Source organism: Manis javanica, chromosome 13, assembly GCF_040802235.1.
Source record: "Manis javanica isolate MJ-LG chromosome 13, MJ_LKY, whole genome shotgun sequence".
In the NCBI taxonomy this organism is placed as follows: domain Eukaryota; kingdom Metazoa; phylum Chordata; class Mammalia; order Pholidota; family Manidae; genus Manis; species Manis javanica.
Window position 1 is genome coordinate 15,967,747 of NC_133168.1, and position 18,753 is coordinate 15,986,499.

An 18,753-nucleotide genomic window follows, 5' to 3' on the forward strand; every position below is an offset into this window, starting at 1 on the left:
GGCGCCGGGCGGGGCGGTGGGGCAAGTTTGCCGGGGAAGCGAGCGCGCGCGGCGGGCGGGGAGGCGTGCGGGAGCGGCGCGCGGCCGCCCGCCGAGCGCCCAGCCGGCTTGCAGGGCATTTTCTAGGAGCGGGAAGCGGGCGGGAGCCGAGCCGGCGGGCGCGCTGCGGCGGCCGTGCGCTCCCTCGCCCGGCTGTTTACGGCGGGCGAGGCGGCATTGTATTTTGCTCGCGTCGACGGGTGTTTTGGAACAGCAGGGGGAGGAGGAGCAGAGGGTAATAAGTCAGGCGTGCGGAGAGCGGGCTGGAGGGAGGCGCGCGTCCGCGCGAGCCGGAGCAGCTGTCAGACCCGCGGCCCTGCTCCTGGCCCCGCGAGACCCGGGCGCCCCGGCCCCCGGCCCGCGATCCCCTCGCCAGGCCCGCCGCCGAGTCCCTGCCCGCCGAGTCCCTGCCCGCCGAGTCCCTGCCCGGGGCTGCCCCGCCAGTACCGCGTCTGCCGCGCCTTCGCGTCCAGCTGTCAGTCGCCGCCGGCTAGTGGGGACCACCGCGGCTGGCAGGGCATCAAAGCCCAAGTTTAGGGTGCCGGTAAGAGGCAGGTGGGGGTCTTGGGCTGCAGGGTGGGTGGTATTCCTACTGGCCAATGACCGGGTTATCGGAGTGCGTCTCTGAGAGTCCAAACAGGGGGGCTGAAGCCTTCAGAGAGGAAAACCTGGCACCTTTCTGCACCGGAGAGCCTGCACGAAATCGAAGTGTAACAGACACATTTCACACACACCCTCTTCTCCCTCCCCACCCCTCAGTCTCCTGAAACCCCTCCAGGGCCACCAAGGAGAGGAGTTTATCCAGGGGACACCCCCAGCTCCCCAGGCCCTGGCTCGCCGTGGGTCTCGCAGTTCTCCTCCCACCCGGTGGGTGCTCCGGGAGAGCGCGGCGGGCGGCGCTCGTGGACTACCCCTGCCGCCCGCGAGAGGGACCCGAGTGTGCATCTCGGCGACCTCCGTCTGGCCAAGGATTTGCAAGAACTCGGATCGTGGGAGGAAGTGGGCAGAGGTGCAGCCCTGGCTTCGGGGGTCGTGGGCGCAGGGGCCAACCCCAGCACCCTCTCGCGTGTAGGCGAGTTTGACAACTTGGGGTGAAGTTCTGGAGCAGCCGTGGTCGGGATGGTTTTTGTCTGTGGCCGGAGAAGGCGCTCCTCGTAGCTCGCCTGCCGGGTCACTGCAGTCGCCGCGACCCGTGGCCCCTGGGGAACGAGAGGACAAGGGCGCCCGCCCTACCCCCGACTGAGCCGCAGACTCCCCGCGGGCGCGCGGGTAGCGACACGCGGCGTACCTCGGTTTTCACCTTCGCTGTGTATCTAGGGCTGCAGTCTCTCACTGTGTAAATTTCATCTGTTGAGTGTATTTAACTAAAAAGGGTAATTACTTTAGATAAAAATCCTTTCCTGCCTAGTGGGAACCTTGGCGGAGAAGATGCCTAATGAGATCTTTTGCTTTTTTCTGTTTAGAGTAAAATTAGAGATGTTAACACCGATAGAGGTTCCTCAGATCATTAAAATGTAGCGTGTAGGAAAGGCATGTCGAGCTGCGAAGGCTCCGGCTGACATGAAAGAAACTGAGCGTGAAAGGCTGCCACTCCTTCAGCAGAGAGGGCTATTTTGGTAAAGCAGCGGTCGTCTTGCTTAAAATGTGAGATTGCCCCACCCTGGCTCTCCGGCAGCTCGCGAGTAAATGGCATTCTTCATTCTTTCAGGTAGTAATAAACGTTGAGTCAAAATGACATCTTGTTAGAATTAGTCTTTACTCAGTAAGAGAGATTGCTAAATTGCAGTGTTGCTTCTGACTGCTCCAGTGAAAGGTCTGTCAGCATTTGCATCATACATTCAGTTTTTCAAGAGTTTATTATTCCACCCTAAAACTTAAGAGTGGCTGAAAAGTCTTTTCCCTTCTAATGTTCCGGTTTAAAAAATGCATTGATTGCCCACTTCTGTCTTATTTACTATTCCTGTAACTTGAATATTATTCAAACGGTGGGGGCGGGGGCGCATAAATGGAATATACAGCCTTGGAATAGAGGCCTTTTGTTAGAGCATACTTTATTTGTGCAGAGCAATATTTTCCTTTTGGATTTTGGAAGGCTTTAGGTTTGCCATTTGGTAATCATAACTGTGTTGAGTTAATTCTGGTATCTGTCGATTCTGCAGGTGGATCGAAATGTCAGTTCTTATTGTATATGCCAGGATTATATGGAAAAACATTCTTCTCATATGTGTGGATGTCTGAACTCAGCTAAATTATGAACAACCCTGTTAGTTACTTTTTTGTTCTTTGTATGTTGCCTATGAGAATCTGTCATAGAGAATAAGCGGTAAGGCAGAATGGGAGGGAGGAAATCCTCCCCCCTCCCCAGCACCCTTCACTTTGCAAGATTACTAGCGACTGGGAGGAAGCCATTTATTCTCTTTCTATTGAATTATGCCTTTGACTCAGTGTCTTCATGCAAGTCCCTTGCAGTCACTCACCTCTGGCTGCTGTGTGAAGGGCTTAATTATTTGCAAACTGCCTTGAAATCCCTGGATGAAAGGCATTGCATAAGTGCAAAGTATTGTTATTCAGATATGGAATTTAATGATCCATTACAGTTCATCAGGAAATGCACTTTGCAGCGGTGGTAGGAAACGTTTCCACCTGGTAGAGAGTAATAATAACTGCTTAAGAGTAGGTTCAGATTACAGATGAGACAATTAACTCTAGCCATGTGCTCTTCAATTTGTTGCAATTCATTTTGTGATCAAAGTGAGTCACAGAGAGCCAGATGGTCAGGTTCACGTTCAAATCTCTCTTAGGCCAGCCCTTCACTTCTGGGCCCACTGTCTGCACAGCCAAGGGGACTTATTCATTAGCACTTGTGAGCTGTTCCTCAGAATTTGTGATCAAGGCTCCAGGGACGCCAACAAAAGAACTCAAGCCAATCAGTATTGTTGGGAGCAGTTTAATTTTACTTGGATTAACTCTTACCGAGTGTCTCTGGTGTGGATCCAGATTTAACAAGGGAGGAGAGAGATCCTGGTGGCTCTCCAGCTCAGTTGTGCAGGACTCCACTGCCCTACTTTGTGTACCTCAGATGGCAGTGGGTACAGTGTCTGGCTTGTGGTAAATACTGGCTGGATTGCTGAATGAATGACAGAATACTAAGGCATAAATACCCTTCCTGTTTGGCTGAGGGCTTGTGGGGCAGGCCCAGCTTCATGCGCCTGTGACCTGCACAGGGCCCTCTTCCCCCTCCTCTGCTCAGAAGGACCTCACACTCGGTTTAATCTTCTGCTGCTGTCTTGAAATTAATAATTCTTGAACAGGGGGCCCTTCGTTTTCATTTTGCACTAGTCCTGGTGAGGAGCGGAACATAGAGTGGAGTGGCAGAGAGGGTCACTACCTTGCTCGTAACTGTTGCCAGGCAAGAAGAGGTGGAAATACTGGCATTTCATTGCCACATCATCTGATTTTTTTCCAAGGGAAGCTAGGTATTTGGATTTTTATGTAGAATCCCTAACTTTTAAATATTAGCTCCATTTTTTTTGTTGGTTTTTTTTTTTTTTTTATGTTGCATAGGAATCTGTGTTAAGAGCTAGATCTGACCTGCAGGCTGGCAGCCTATCTTCTACCACTGAATGGGCTAAAACATTGTATTGTTTAATATTTCTGTACTTAGCTATTTTCTAAAGACCTGGCACATAGCAGATGATTTCTGAATCTCCACCAAATGAATGGTTACAGCTGTAGGGAAAATTGAGAGGTGCAAGAAAAACTAAACTCAGAATCAACACTGAGTCCCACTGAAAGATTAGCTTTCTTTTTAACAGAGTACAGCATATAAGGACAAATAATTAATACCATGGACATCGTGTATCCCCTGCAGGTAAATAATCTATTCCTTCTGTACCACCTGCCCTCTTAGTTGTTATTGACCAGATGGAGTAAACTTGGCTATTTAATGCCTGAGGTCCTCCATGAGAATTTGACATTTAAGAACACCCACTAAAGTAATGGCTGTGATTTATTGAATGCTCACCACGTGCCAGAAACAGCGCTGACTGCTTTACGTGTACTCATCTTACTGACTTCTCAAAGCAACCCTGTGAAGGACGCATAGTGCCTGTTCTGCAGAAGAGGAAGGTTCTCATTTTATATTGGAAAGAATTCTATCTGGATGCAGTATGTATTTTCTTGACTGTCTAAAGGGTATTTGCCTATTCTGTATATGCACCCTGAGTCAGTGACTGGGTGTGGGGTGTATATCCTACCATACACAGAGGATGTGGTCCCGAGGCTCAGGTACTAGGACAGTACAGGAGGCAACATGCTTGTGAGAATCTGCAGTCAAGCAAACATTGACTGCACCTGCCTCCCCGTCCCTCTTCCTTCCCTGTCTGGGTATTGAAGAAGCTCCAGTGACATATGACCTTATCAGAGGCTCTAGCAGTTCAGAGGTCAGAGGTGGTTGCAAAGATTGGCATTTCTTTGGAAAATAAGCTAAACAGCTTCTGGGAAAGCTGGAGATGTGTTGGGGAAAGCAGCTCTAAGGCCTTGGGGGTGATAGACAATCGCCCCTGTGTTGTCAGTGACCGTGTATGATCAATTCCTGTCCCATCTTTAAATTGTATGTAAATATTTACAAATTGTTCAAGTCCAAGTTGAAACCTGCTATGAACTAAACATTTTGTAAACGTGGTTAAGATTGCCCAGAATATTTCTCCCCTTTTGTTGTCTGGGATGACATTTAAATAGAAAAGTAGTTCTTTCTTGGTCCTTTCATCAGTTTTCCTTTTACCTTTTTTCTCTTCTTTTTTCTTAATTTCACATGTCAGTCTATCTAAAACTGAAACAGCCTTACAACAGCGTGCCGCTCAGTTTCCCTAATGCTGGGAGTACCCTCAGAATCACTGCTGTGTCCTTTTCAAGGACTGTTTCTTTTCTAAAGAATATGGAATTGAACCTGAACCTTGTCCTACTAGTGGTACTACTTCAAAAATGAGGCAGAAATTTTTGCCTTTGTTTGAACTTGGGCTCTTTTTTTTTTCCAGAATAATAAATCTCCCCAATCTGAAAGCATTTCACGTACTCATTCATTTTAGTCAGTGGAATTACAGCCCAAGTGTCTCTCGGTCTTCCCCAGTGACTTCATAATCACCATTTCCCCAGCATATTCCCTTGGTTAACTTCTTTTGTTCCTTAGCCTAGTAATAAATTTGGTTTTGAGATGTGTCATTTTCCTCCATGACCCATTGTTCCTTCCCCTGAAGACTATAGGACACCCTGCTGATGGCCCCACACCCCCGCTGAGAGCCGACACTTGGTGGCTAGCTACCTCCCGTCCCGTGTCACTTTTCATTTTCTCCTGTCCCAATCATTTAAATCTTCCACCTTCTGGTTCTCCCATACTTCTCATAATTTTCCTCAGTCTTCATTTGTTTCCCCAGCTTGCCGCTGGAAAGGTAGACACATACTAGGTTGGTTTCAAAAGAAAGCTTTTTGAGTTTCCAAGTCCTCCATCAATTCTAGTCTTGCACCATCCTTCTCTCCCCTGTCCCTGGTCACTTTGCAGATGCTTCACATATTTCCTTGGGACTGTCCAGGAATATAACTCATAGAAGGCTTAGACTTTCACTTTGGTGTTTAAAGGTGGGAGAGCCCAGCATGGTTATTCACATTCTGTAAGTAGGCAAACAAAGGGAAGAAGGTGTACACTCAGCACTCCTTACTATCCCAGTATCCACATATTATTGGCAATTTTAATTTTCTTCCCATCCTGTGTTCCCCTGAGCAACAGAAGCCCATAGATGCCACATGATGGGCCATGTGTCCAGAAGTGTCATTCTTTAGAGGCAGATGTCTCATTCATCCACTGAACTAACATATAGTTGACCCTTGAACAATGCTTAGGTTAGGCACACCAACCCCCCACGTAGTAAAAAATCTGCGTGTGTTAAGTCTTGACCCCCAAAACAACTAATAGCCTACTGTTGACCAGAAGCCTGACCAATAACACAGCAGTTGATAAACACGTATTTTGTGTATGTATTATATACTGTATTCTTAACAGTAAACAAAGCTGGAGGAAAAAAATGTTTTAAAAAATTGTTGCAAATCTACAAAAATGTTTCCAGTATATTCATTGAAAACAATCCACATGTAAGTGGACCCACACAATTCAAACCTGTGTTGTTGAAGGGTCAGCTGTCCTGAGTGTCCTTTATGTGGTATGGCAGGCATGGTGTTAGTCAGGGTGCTAGTGGGGAGCACACCCAAGTCTGGGTCCCTGCAGTCACGAGGCGTACCATCTGGTAAGGGGGTGGCATTAATCAGATAGTACTAGACAGCCCACTGTGTGTTCTGTAAAGAAACGATGTTCCGTGCAGCAGAGAGTGCCGTGGGCAGATCTCACCCAGTTGGGTGGGCGGGGCAACCCTCCCTGAGGAACTGTGGAGTGAGCAGCCGGCAGGCCGGTCTGAAACTTGGGGTTTGCTCTTTCCCCCAGCCTCCTAATCCTATTAACTCACTACTGTCTTTGGCCCTTTGGAGTATTGCATAAACCATGATATAACCCCTGGGGCCATTTTGGCAAATAATGGTTCCTGTATACAGAGTCCAAAATTGATTTATTTACCTGTGTCTTTAGAACCTGATAAAAACAGACTTGTTAGTTGCCAAGAATACTCTTCATTTTCATACTTGGAAAAGAGAAATCCAAGTTAGCATTCTTATTTTGAACATACTTAGGGTCATTGTGACAATAGTTGAATCATTACAAACTACACAGACAATATCTCCTGGTTTAGCTGGTCGTCGTGGGACCTGGGCAGGGATTTTTAGAGAAAATGTGAAGTCTAGCTTCTGTCTGAAACTCCTGTTTACTCCAGAGCAACAAGGTCTCCAGCCTCTGCCTCACTAAGAATGATTATTTAGATATTTGCACAATTTCGTAGTGTTGACAGTGTCTGTTTAAAACAAATTGACTATACTGTACACTTAAACTCTTATTTTCTTTTTCTTCAATGATTGCTAGCTTGTGTGTGTTGCTCATATGAACTCATTTAATCCTCATAACAACCCAGAGCTAAGTGTGATCGTTTGGATCCCTGGCGCAGATGTCACCCATCTAATGAATGAGTGAGTGGTAGAGCTGGTACGGGAAACTAGACGTCTGACGTCTGTTCTCTAGGCCGCCAGGCTATTCTGCACAGCGCACCCCCATCTTCGTTTTTGCTCTCCAGCAGTTCTCAAAAGTATAAATATAGGCCATCTCACTCTGAAATATTGGATGTTTTGTTGACGTCTATCTGAAAGATCAAATTGGAAAATAATTTCTTAGTGTACCGGAGTACATATCTCTTGTTTTTCGCGTGAATCATTTTCTAATTGCATTGCTCAGGCCTAAGTGTCCTTTGGGGATCAAAGAGTAACAGTGATGACATAAAGACAAAATAAGAACTAGACAGAATATGGATCCCACGGCTCTGTCCACAGGGCTTTCCTGGAGCTCACTCTCCTACCATCTAGTTAGGTGAAGAGTTTGTTTTTAGGTTTTTTCTTTCTGATTAGGTAGGGGAAGGAGAAAAAGACCATTCCTATTTTAGGTAAATCATTCAACTTGAGGAGGAAGAATTTCATTCAGAACCAATTCCATTAGAGCACCTAATTAGAGATATTAGCTACTAGTAGCAGATAAAAGCAAGTAACCTTTGCTCTCCTTCTAGTCAATTTCAGGAAGAGATTATCTTGCCAGATTAGCATGTTGCAACTCTCATGGGGGGATTTGAATGGTTTAAAGGACTCAGCTAGGCAGCTGGTTTGGCAGTGACCCTGATTACCTCAGGTTTGCAGGGTCACTGCTTAAAATGCTGACTCCCTTCTGTCCGGGGCTGGACACCCAAGCGGTCTTTAGGCAAGAGGCATTTTTCTTGGGAGCTGCTGGACTATTAAGCATATGTTTGAAGCTCAATTTGGGAAATGATGGAGTGCATGAGTGTACTGTGCTTATGCTTCAGTATTTAGTTCAAATTTTGGAGGTGGCTAAATGGGGAGATGCTTAGTGTGTCACTGTTGGAGGCTTTAAGTGATAAAAAAAAATCAAGCAGATGACTGCATAAAGATTTCTATGCAAAAACTATGATGAGCTTAAATTAAAGCTGCTGATATAGTCTGAGAATTAGTTGCATTGATTTGTAGAATATCTATATGGGTTCAAGATTCCATATTATACAAATGAATGAGCCCTGAAGAGTCAAACTGTGAAAAAAAATGAAATTATAAAAGATATTATTACCCATTCAGCAAGAGGAAAATGCAGACATACTTCGAGTTAACCCTTACCTTTCATGTATCTCTTTGGGAGAGAGTCAGGAAAGATGATCTTTGCATTGCTTACAAAGGCAGAAGGCAAGGTCTGCCGTCAGTTCTCCCACTGTTCTCTCTGTCCTTAACTCCTTCACTCTGCGCTTTGCTGCCTGGTGGCCGGCCACCCAGTGCCCTTACCCAGTCCCCTCTTCCCCTTTCAAAACCAGTGACAGAAAAGGATTTGATGAAATGACTTCACTAGGGTATAAATAAAGTGAGCATACTTAGTACATTGCTTCATTCTGAAGCATCAGCATATTAATAGGAGACAAAGCCAAATAAATAAAAACCCTAAAGGTGGGAATAGTAGAATTTCACACATTGGTAACCTAGTGATGGGAGGAAATTTCTGAGTGAAGAGAGAGCTGTTTATAAATCCAGCCCTGGGACAGAGAAATAGACAAGGAGATTAGAGGATATAAACCATTGTAATATTAAAAAATATAAATTGCAGGTGATTTTTAATTGCTACATACATATGTCAGTGACCACCGCCTTCCTCTTGGTAGACACTGGGATCTGGTCACATAAACCCATCTGGCAAGATGCTGTGGTGTTGACATTTAAACAGAGCTTCAGGGGAAAGCCAGTTGGTCTATAATTAGGAATTGCTGTCAGTCAGTAGCAGTGAACCCGAAATACTCTTATTTTCCTTAGATGTTGAATTTTAAAAGAAAGGAAAAAGCAGTGGATCCCATCCTCCTACTCGCAGTTTAATTGATAAAAATTGAGTAGAGAAATTTATTTCAAAATTGGCATGTGCCATGCTGTTAGCATAGTGGTGACATCTAGACGTTTGGAGAGGTTGGTTGATTAATGAAACCATGCTTATTTCAGATAGAGGTGTTGCCTGCTAAATACCCAGTTGTGAAGAGTGAACTGCCTTCCATGTACCCCTTGCCCCCCGCCACCAGCAAATACCTCCAACAACCATGCTATGTTGAGTTGATGGCGCCATCTAGTGCCAGTCCGTGGAACTGTCCTGGGCTCCATCTCATTCTTTCTTATTTGTAGGTCAGATTGCCCACCGGCTGGGTAAGAGTCCCCTGGTCTAGGAGAGAGCACGGTCTAGTGGGACGTCTCTCTCTAATTCCTACTTTTCCACTGTCTTCGAAGTTTAGTTACGCTTCTGTGCCTTCCTTTCTCCCTGACCCCCTTTCTTTCTAGCATCCCCTCTTTGTAGCCCTTCTTCCTTCCTTTTTTCGCCTCCAACTCGACCCCTTTTTTTCGGAGCAAAAAAATAATCAGTACTCACAGCGGCTAAAGATTTTTCTAATGATACCTTATGCCAAAGTAAGAGAAAGCCATGCATTTTAAAGTGAAATTAACCAATTAAACCATAGTAGAGAACCAGAGTGAAATAGAACATGCAGTCCAAAGGTCTCATTGTGGAAGACTGGCTCCTCCCCTCCCTCCAATGGGACGTCTCCTCAGACACTAGTCAATCGAGACTGTTTTCTTTAGTTTGTAATTGGTCTTGGAACTGTCGCCTTAGTATTATTTTCTCTTTCGAAGTTGCCAGCCTCACCTCTCATTCACATATTAAATTGGCCGCCTTCATGGCCTATCCAGGGGCGCTGTCTCACTGGCGTGGCCTTGTCACTACAGGATAATGTGTCCTGAGTTCCAGAGAACCAGTTTCTCCTCTAGATGTTTGGATCCTGTGTTAAAGGAGAGAACAGAGATGAAAGATGTGTGGGGTAAAACCTGAGATGTGATCACCTCTATAACATTTGTGGGGATCTGGATTAGTTTTCAGGTTTAAGTCTCCCACATCAAACAGTACATTTTATATTTCCATGTATGTTCAGCATCTCGATATTGTGGGCTTGAAAGTAAGTCTCCTCTGAAAAGAGGAACTCTGCTTGTCTGTTAACCAGTTCTTGTGGTCGATATGGCAACTGTTTTGATTTTTCAGAAGAGAGGAAAAGTAGTTAGATCCAGTTAAAAATTAAAACTAGTTAAAATTAACTGGCTCGTGAGATTTGAGTGCAGCTGTTCTACACATCACAACACTGAGAGGGAGTTGTTTGTTTATTACCACTGTTCATTATTATAAGCTGTGACTACTACTTTTGAGCAGTGGCCCAGATTATTTATATTTTGGGTTTAACCTTGGAAAATAGGAACTGCAAGCGTAGAGAGGTTCCTGTTTGCTGATTTGCAGGCACCTTGTTTTTGTTTTTGCTGGGTAGGTGTGTGCAGCTTATGTATGCACGAGTAATTTAGCAGGTCAGCAGTTTCCTCCCAGAGCGCTTGCTGACTCATGCAGCCGTTGCAGCTCAGCTGGCCTCACTGTAAACTGCCCACAGGCCAGCCCCGCCCTCCGAGGGCGTGGGGGCCGCTTAGCCACTTGGAGGCTCTTCTCAGAGCTGCAGTCACTGGTGAGCTGGGTTCCCTTCTTCTAGCAGCCAAACACAGCCTTCTGGTTGCCGGGCAGCAAACTGGTCATATTTCTACCACGATTGGGACCAAGAATCACAGCGTATCTGGGAATCCCTCAGGAAAACTGATTTTTACTTCCTTTTAATTTTTTGTGTATCTTCAAGATGGGTGGAGGTGAGAGGACGATAATAAGTGAAAGGGAATATGCTGTTATTTCCTCCTTCACAGAAGGAACTCTCGTGAACCTTTAACTTAACGACTTCTTGGTGTAACTGAAACCTGACCCACTTCTCCCTCCCGAGGAGCGTGTGCCTGGGAGGCAGGCAGGCCAGGGGCGGGGTTGCTCAGCGGCTAGCCTCACAGTTGTTCTGTGTGGCTCAAGCCCTTAAGAGATTTTGCTTGTATCCCTTGCATGTCAAGGTTACAAGGTAAAACCAAAAACCAAAAAAAAAAAAAACCCCCACCTGACCTGGGGTCATTTTAAAGTCAGCGTGTGTTTGCTGAGATGGTTTCACTGTTTGTTTTTGGACTGCAGTAATGTTCATGTGAAAGTGTGAGATGTTACTTTTTTGAGGTTTGTTTATATAAACACCCTTTTGTAGATACAAGTTGATCAAAGTATTCTAAAGGATCTTAAGAGGATAATTAAAGTGAGATCAGCTGGGGAAAGGAAAGCTTTGCACACCCTTGAGTTCTCCTCTTTTTTTAGCTTCAGTAAGCTTTCTGATGCAGATTTGACCAGTAATAAAGAAAAAGCCAAGCCACAGTGACTGTGTGTAACATGATGTTGATGGAAGTTCTTGGTTTCCGCCGATACAAATGACTCATCAGTATCAATAGAATTGTGACTTCTAATAATAACGCAGTGCAAAACCTTCAAAACATGTGGTTTCAGCCCTAGCTGTTAGTGAAAGGTTGGAAAATTTTAGTTTGGGCTTTTTTTTTTTTCCTTTTTCTTTCTGATCTTTTGATTTCACCCAAGTATAAAGTTGTTTTTTGTAGGTACTATGATCACACTCCTGTTTTTTCATCTTACTGTTTTTAGTTTCATTATGACCAAGTCGCCAAACTCAGATCATTTCATCGTGTAGAAATCTGTGCAGTAAGCATCTCCTGCCGGAGCTGTGTTTTGAGGGAAATGTGGCTGAAAAGCAAATCCTCCCTGAAGAGAGAAAGGAAAAAGCTGGTCCCGACTAAGTTGCCCGAGTTGCTTGCCTCCTACACAGCGTGACTGTGGAGGGCTGTGGTATTGCTGACTAGCCCAGTGCTGTGTGAGTCACTGTCAAAGGATGCCAAGGGGAAGGCTAACAGAAAATGCCAGTCAGAGGCAATGGCCCAGTGGACAAGGAGCGGTCACTACAGCAAGGAGGGTGGTGCTGACTGCCACCGCCGAGGGGCTGCCTGGGGACCCTGAGCATCCCAGGGCGCATTGGGTGGGTGGCGGGGGTGCGGGGCATTCATACTCGGCAGCCTGTTCACTTGTGTCTGTCCATGGGAGCATTCTCTTGTTTTGGTTTGCGTTTTCCTGCAGTTTGGCCAGACCGTTCAAGATCGCTATCTGAGCTCCTTCCCACAGCGGCCTGACCCAGGAGCCTTCCCTTTGTGCATTTTGTACTGAGAGCAACTGAATGGCTAGAATATGAGGTCAACATCTACATTTACATTTCTATGGTTTTTCTTCCTGAACATTTCATCTCTAGAAATGTTCCGTCATTTGTTTCCTAGCTGCTAGAGCCAGGGGCCTCTGTGCCATGCTTACTACCTTAGGCTCGATCGGGGAAATAAATGCTTTAAAGGGAAGCACAAAATGAGAATTTTATTAGCTCGAGTTTTGTGTCAGTCTTGCCTCTTTCACACTTCATTTTGGACGAATTTTGTGTTTTGGTCTCCTGCCATCTTTTCAACATTTTTGGTTTCTCGTACTAATAACTCCCCTGTTACCCTTGCCAGTACACTGCTTTGGGCCTCTTTTTCTTTCCCTCTCTTGGCAAGTGTTTGCATTTCTTCACCTCTTCTTTGTGTGTTCTCTCAGATTCTGTTCACTCCTGCCTGCATGCCCACACCCCTTTCTCACACTGTTCTTAGGCCCAGGCATGTGAACACACATGCATGCACTGTACACACATCTAACCCACATGCACACACATGCACTTACATGACGCCCCTCCATGGCCCTGGTCTCTTGCTCAGGGAGGCCCCCACAGTGGTGTCAGGTACTATTGTTACCATCTCTGCGCGTGGCTGGTTTCTGGGAGGAGACGTTCAGGTGGCAAAGAAATCAAAAGGGAAGCCGGCAGTGGCTCCCTGCCTGCACCTGACAATGTGTCCTGGGAGGGAGGCTGGATTGGGAGGACCAGGATAAAGGCCCGTGGGAGGCCCCAGCTTCAGAAGCCTAGGAGGTGACAGGGCTGGGCTCCAGGAAATCGCCAAGAAAGACAAGGCATTGAGATGGCTCCCACCCGGCTGTGAGTCGGAGAACCCTGTGGGGTCCAGAGTGATCTGGATCAGTTGGAGTTGTGGTGGAGAATTAGGAGGCAGAGGCCTAGAACCCAGGGTGTGAAGGGGCACTGGGACCCTCTGTTTGTCTTCCGGCTCCCACAGCCTGGGAGGTGTACAGGTACAGGCAGGGGAGTGTGGAACCCACAGTAAGCAGGGGCCTCGGGCTCTCTCCCACCCCCCAGGGAGGCCTTCCCTGGCAGCCCTATGGAGGAAAGGGGCACCTGCCTTCCCAGGCATCCCACCCCCTTCCTTTCTTCTTCCTTTATTCGGTAGATTTCATCACCTCTGACACCCATATGTGTGGGTTGCTTGTTTTATTATCTGTTTCCGCTACTATGACCTAAGCTCCAGATCTCCAGGGTCATCATTTCCTTTGGTCACTGCGGTATTCCCAGTGTGTGCAGAAGTGTCTGACACTCAGGGGTGCTCAGTTGTTGAATGACGGAATGAATGGACTCATTGACTTTCCCTCTTTAAAAGTCACCTATGGTTTCTTGCTACCTACAGAAGTCTATAAACTCCTCAACAGAGTGTTTAAAGCTGCTTATAACCTGTTCCCACCCTACCATTCAGATATATATATATTTCACCAATGTTTCCATCATGCTGGACTTGAGTTAAATGACTCTTGAACCAATTTATGCTTTTATTTCTTAGTTTCCTAATGCACGAGTTATATATGTTGAATCTGAAGTTCTTCTGATTTATCCTAAAATTGCTTCTTAGACAAATCAATAATTACTAATTGAGGGCTTGCTCTGTGCTGACAACTCTGTTCGGCACAGGATATGGTGTGTGGAATACAGTACCAGTATAAAGTGTGGTCCCTGTTTGTAGGGAAGCTGTTGTTTTATCTTGGAGATGACACATGCACGTGTGAAGCGTTTAAAGTAGAATGTGTGGCAGTATGTGATCAAGGGCCCAGATGAATAGTAGAGGTAAATGTCGTAGGTGTTGGGAGAAAAATGAGTAGTGCAGATTTGGAGGACCAAGAAGCTTCAAAAGGGGGACTTGGCTCTGTGTATGTCCTCAGAATATTGTGGGATTTCCTGATACGGCCCTAGCTGATACACTTCATGATTTTATAGACATAGCAAAAGGACACACTTTATGATTTTATAGATGTTCCATATAGATAATGATCCCCATAACATCCCTTCTTGACTATTCTTAAGATGTAACAAATGGAGGGATATGAAGGATTTCAAGTGCCGACCTGTAAAATTCTTCTGTAATGGTACAAAAAATTAAAAATGGATGTGGAGTCCTTCACTTTCATTGCTTGAAAAAAATGAAAATGAACTCTATTCACTAAGACATGAAGAGTGAGAAAACAGGCCAAAGTAGTTCATGACATTTGTGGCACGTATATATGACTGGCCATATGTATATTTATGCACACATGTATATCCAGCACATGTGAAGAACACATACAAATAAGAAAAAGCCACACAACCCAATAGAAAAACAATACTGCACATATGTATATTTAAATAAGCACTTCACAAAAGAAACCCAATGGCTAGTTCAAAAATCAAACACTTGCAAATTAAAATCATAATAACATACCATGTATACTCTTTGGATAGGCAAAAATTTAAAAATCTGGCAATACCATGTGTCTGTGAGGATGTGGGTGATTGGGGTTCTTGTATACAGCTGAAGGAGTATAATTTGATACAAATACATTGGAAGACAGTTTGTTATTACCCAACCGGTTCAACCTGCTAAACACTTACAATCCAGCAGTCTTGCTCTGAGGTGTACATGTGGGAAAAACTCTTACTCATGTACTTAAAGAAACATGGGTAGAGCATTCAAAGAAGCATTGTTTGTAAGAACAAAAACTGGAAACAACCCAAATACCCATCAACATTGGATTGAAGGAATACATTTTGCTATATTAATGCACTGGAATACTATTTACAGTGAACAATAAGCTAATAACACCATAATAGAGGAGGGTGAGTGTATTAAGAGGCAGCATGATGGTGGGTAAGAGCAAGGATTCTGCTTGGTTCAAAACCCAGTTCTGTTACTTACTTGTGATCTTGGGCAAGCTTCTTAACCTCAGTGTATCTTAGTTTGTTCATCTGTACATTGGGGGAAGTGTCTCCACCTGATAGGGGTGTTAGGAACATTACACCCCTGTTTGTGACATGCTGAGAAGAGTGACTGACATGTAATAAGTTCTATGCAAGTGTTCGTTGAGTAAATACAAATGCATGCATCCATGTGGATGAGTCTTACAAAATCAATGTTAAATGAAATAAGCAAGACATGAAGAATATGTAAGGTATGATTCCACGTATGTAATAAGTTCAGAAGCATGCAGAAGTAATATAGGGATGCATAAATAGATGGTAAAACTACAAAGAAAATTCAGGGAATGATTGTCCCCCCAAAATGAGTATAGTGGTAACCACCTCCAGGGGTGATGGAGTGGACTGTGATGGGGAAGAGACTCATTAGGGGCTTCCAAGGTTCTGGCAGTGTTTTTATATCCCTGCCTGAATAGTAGTCTGAAGGATGTTCTTTTTATAATTAACTTTCAAACTGTATGTGTTTTTTGCCTATGTGTATATGTATAACATAATAAGAATACATTTTTAAAGGATTTTTGTGAGTTTTTCTTTTCTGAAAATACTTATGTATTATTTTTAAATGACCTCAGAGAATGCCAAGCCCCTCACAGCAAGATGACATTTGACAGGAATAAATGCAAATTCCTGAAGTTGGGTTAAAAAGAATAAATTGTTTGGAAGTACAGAATTTGCACACTGGCTTGGTACGAGTTCCACCACAAGACTGTGAGCCCCCAGGGTGGTGTGGTTGGTTGGTTCTTTCAGGAGGCCCTTAGAGCCACATGAAGAGATCTGTCCTGTTGGGGTCAGGTGGTGCAGTGGTCCTGCTCATCTGTGCTCAGACCTGGTTATCCCATGCATGGAAAACTATGCCCAGCCCCCAAAGACTGTTTGAACGGGCTGTTGGCCATGGAGGGAGCGTCCTGTATGATCATGGTGTTTAGGAACCTGGAAACTGACCAGTCCTAAAAGCAGCCAAGGAAGTGGGGATACTGAAAATGGAAAAGAGGACATATAAGGCAAGAAAGGATGTCTTCCCTCATTAGAAGAGAAAACAGACTTTATCATTGCTGCAGGAGTTAGATCCCTGCCAGTGTCTACTCGTGGAAGTAAGTTTCAGGTCCTGATCACTGTACACTGGGGGAAGTGAGTGTCTCCACCTGATAGGGGTGTGAGGAACATAGAATGAGTTAATGTTTGTGACATGCTGAGAAGAGTGACTCACACGTAACAAGTTCTATGCAAGTGTTTAGAGATGCCCAGGTAGAGGCTGTGGGACCTCTGTGAGGCGTGAGGAGAACTTCACAGCCTGGTGTATGGTCCCTGTCCGGTCCAGCAGCATCAGCCTCAAACAGAGCTTGTTAGAATGCAGAGTCTCAGGCCCATCCCACACCTACCTACTGAATCACAATCTGCATTTTATCAGGATCCCCTGGAACTTTACATACACTTTGAAGTTTGAGAGGCACTGGGCTAAATGGTTCTAAGATCCCTCTTGATAGTTCTTTAGATTGAATGATTTTATTTAATAAGCTGCATACGCAACTGGAAACTGCCAGTTCATATGTGACATTATTGGTTTCAAATGCCTGACTGTAGTTAATAATAGTGTATTGTGTATTTGAAAGTCGCCAAGAAAGTCAATCTTAAAAGTTCTCATCACAGGAAGAAACAAATTTAGGATATTAACTAATCTTATTGTGGGGATCAGTCACAATATATACAAATGTCTAATCACTATTACACACCCAAAGCTAATATATGTCAGTTATATCTCAATTTCAAAAAAATTTAAAAACTAAAATGCCTGAGTATATTGTATGTACATAAGCCCAAATAAGTATTTGTTGCCCAATTAGTTAGAAATGGATTTGTCCATTTTTCCCCTAAAGTTAGGCTGCTTGTGGATTTGGGTAGCTTAGAACAATTAAAATGTAATAAACAATATTTTTTCTCCTTAATATATAGAACTAGATTCTTAAAAACTCTGTTAATTTCTTCTAATTTTTTCTTCTATAGTTTTTACAGTTTCCAGAGTAGGTTAAAATTCTGAATACCTGTTAAGAATACTCAAAAGATATTTAAATAATAAAAAAAATCTCATAATACATTGATTTTATATTTAGTCTCTTTTTTTGCTTGTACATATTCCATGTTTTGACCTTATAGGAACCTTTGAAGTCTGAGTATTTTGTAGTGATTCTCCACAGTACCCTTATCTTTCAGATTCTAGATCTGAGATCAGACAAATAAAATAGTTTTACAACTTTTTCCCCTCAAACAACCATGACTAACTCAAGCTCATCTCTTTTTTTCCCTTAAATATCTTGATACTTATCCTTGTAACTGATGAAGTTCAGGTGGAATCCATGATTCATTTAATCTATTTCCCTTCATGTAATTAGTCATTTATTCTTTTGATGTCCATAGTAAAACTAATACTGAGTATAATAGTCATAAAATTCCAAAATAAAGAAGTTCTTAATTGACTTGCAATCAGATATAAAATATGCTTCCCTGTACGGCAAAAACGAATGGGAAAAACTTCTCATGAATAACAGATTTTCTTTGAGGCCACATGACCCTGGGTTATTTGGTTATAAGCACATATCTCCAGATCTGTTTTCTTTTGGCATATCAGACAGACTACCCTTTGACAGTCGGCTTAGATCATATTTGATGTACGTATGTCATCTAGGTGAGATAATGTATGCCATTTCTAAAATGGCAAATAGACATTTTAATAACTTTTGTGCATTGTAATTATGTTTTAATTTTAGTTTAGCAGGGTTTCCCCTGCTTTTATAGGACTGATTTTTAAAAATCTAAATTCTGCCTTAATGAGATTCTTCAACTTTTGACTTCTTAATCCATAAATGATTGTGAACAGATGTCACCAGGCTCCATCATATTAGTAGCTGGCTATGAGGTGGAAGGCTAGACTTTTTTCTCCCAGCTTGCTTGATTGCTTATTTTGTTCATTCATTTAATTCATTCACTATGAATATACACTGAGCATTTCTGTGTGCAAAAGCTCAGAGCTGAGTGTCCTGGGAAGGACATAAAATGAGTAAGATATCCAAAAATTGTATAATTTATACATTTATTTTTTTAATCATAGCATCTTAATTGAATTTCAAGTTATTAGATCACCATTTTAAATATGGAGTCAATATGAGATTGATGTTGAACTTAAGAGCTGTTAAAAATACAATTGTTTAAAGTATATTATTCGATTTTTAAGAGCAATGTTTAGCAAGATTATTACATATACCAATTGGGTTTACCTGATCTTTGTTTTTTATAAAATGGTTTTAAATCCCATATTCCAGACTCTAGAATTCCACATAATCTAGACTCTAGCCTGTGCTGTCCAACACTTGAAATGTGCCTAGTC

General features: G+C 43.7%; 1 protein-coding gene across 8 annotated transcripts in view; it reads left to right on the forward strand.

Moving 5' to 3' along the window:
* BACH2 (BTB domain and CNC homolog 2) overlaps window positions 1-18,753 on the forward strand; it is a 307,650-nt gene that overhangs the window by 520 nt on the left and 288,377 nt on the right. The window contains exon 1 of one of the 8 annotated variants that reach the window (XM_037014218.2): window positions 80-583. The exons of 6 other annotated variants lie outside the window; for them this stretch is intronic. The gene's annotated coding sequence lies outside the window, so the exon portion shown is untranslated. Of the gene's footprint in view, window positions 1-79; window positions 584-18,753 lie in introns of those variants that run through there. One more of the 8 variants, XM_073220962.1, reaches the window with a different exon arrangement.